The following is a 1,896-nucleotide window of genomic DNA, read 5'->3' on the forward strand; positions in this document are numbered from 1 at the left end:
TACAGAGAGAGGATTTCTGTAACTAGAGAACTCTAAAATGCTAGTGCTTGAGGACCTAAGAAAAGCTTGATTGCTGACTTTAGCTAATAAACAAGATGTTAATGAATACATGACTGTAGCAGAAATCGCCCAGTTTTTGAAGCTACCTTCTGTTAAAGATCACCAGTGGCATATCCAGGCATGATGTGCTCTAACTGGCGAGGGATTGTGCCGAAGACTTGAATGGATGTCTTGACTTAAGATTAGATGATCTCTACTGACCTCTTGTCATAGATTTTGTATAAATGAAGTGCTGGACTTTACCTGAAAGCTGTAAAAATTAATGGTTTAGATGTATTTATAATAAAGTGATTTAAACTTTTTCTATAGGAGGACAAATTAAGACCACTTAGTTGAAACGAAAGATGGAGAGGGAGGAGGAAGAAGAGAAAACGGCTGGGCGGTAGCGGCTCTCCCCCTGGCGGAGGATGGACAGCCAGGACAGGAAGGTGGTAGTGTGCCATGACAGCACCGGGTTTGTGAAGTGTGGATATGCAGGCCCTAACTTTCCCGAATACATCTTCCCAGCTTTGGTTGGAAGAACTGTTATCAGATCAACCACCAAAGTGGGAAACGTTGAACAAGGATTTTTTTTTTTTTCTTTTTGAGACGGAGTCTCGCTCAGTCGCCCAGGCTGGAGTGCAGTGGCTGGATTTCAGCTCACCGCAAGCTCCGCCTCCTGGGTTTACGCCATTCTTCTGCCTTAGCCTCCCGAGTAGCTGGGACTACAGGCACCTGCCACCTCGTCCTGCTAGTTTCTTTGTATTTTTTAGTAGAGATGGGGTTTCATTGTGTTATTAGCCAGAATGGTCTCGATCTCCTGACCTCGTAATCCGCCTGTCTCGGCCTCCCAAAGTGCTGGGATTACAGGCTTGAGCCACCACGCCCGGCCCTGAACAAGGATCTTATGGTTGATGATGAGGCAAGCGAATTACGATTAATGTTAGAAGTTAACTGCCTTTTGGGAAATGGCATAGTACGAAATTGGGATGACATGAAACACCTGTGGGACACACGCTTGGACCAGAGAAACTTAATACAGATACCAGAAATTGTAAAATGTTACTCACAGAACCTGCTATGGACCCAACCAAAACAGAAGACTGTAGTGGTAATGTTTGAAACTTAGCAGTTTTCCAGTGTGTGTGTAGCCATCCAGACAGTTCTGACTCTACGCTCAAGGTTTACTGACTGATGTAGCCGTAGACTCTGGAGATGGTGTGACTCACATTTGCCCAGTATATGAAGGCTTTTCTCTCCCTCATCTTACCAGGAGACTGGATATTGCTGGGAAGGGATATAAATAGAAGCAAGTTGCTTCTATTGCGAGGATAGGCCTTCAGCCACCCTGCTGATTTTGAAACGGTTCACATGATTAAAGAAAAACTGTTAACGTTGGATACAATATTGAGCAACAGCAGAAACTGGCCTTAGAAACCACAGTATTAGTTGAATCTTACACAATCCCAGAAGGTCATCGTCAAAATTGGCAGAGATTTGAAGCACCAGAAGTTTTATTTCAGCCTCACTTGATCAATGTTGAAGGAGCTGGTGTTGCTGAATTGCTTTTTAGCACAATTCAGGCAGCTGACACTGATACCAGATCTGAATCCTACAAATACATTGTGTTTTCTGAAGGGTCTGCTATGTATCGTGGCCTGCCTTCACGGTTGGAACGAGAACTTAAAACAGCTTTACTTAGAAGGAGTTTTAAAGGGTGATGTGGAAAAACTTTCTAAATTTAAGATCCGCATTGAAGACCCACCCCGCAGAAAGCACATGGTACTCCTGGGTGGTGCAGTTCTAGCACATACCATGAAAGACAAAGACAACTTTTGGATGACCCGACAAGAGTAC

General features: G+C 44.0%; 1 pseudogene; it reads left to right on the forward strand.

Moving 5' to 3' along the window:
- The first annotated feature begins 6 nt into the window (after window positions 1–6).
- On the forward strand, window positions 7–1,893 carry LOC111527366 (annotated as a pseudogene).
- The last annotated feature ends 3 nt before the right edge of the window (window positions 1,894–1,896 follow it).

Source organism: Piliocolobus tephrosceles, unplaced genomic scaffold, assembly GCF_002776525.5.
Source record: "Piliocolobus tephrosceles isolate RC106 unplaced genomic scaffold, ASM277652v3 unscaffolded_26120, whole genome shotgun sequence".
NCBI lineage: Eukaryota > Metazoa > Chordata > Mammalia > Primates > Cercopithecidae > Piliocolobus > Piliocolobus tephrosceles.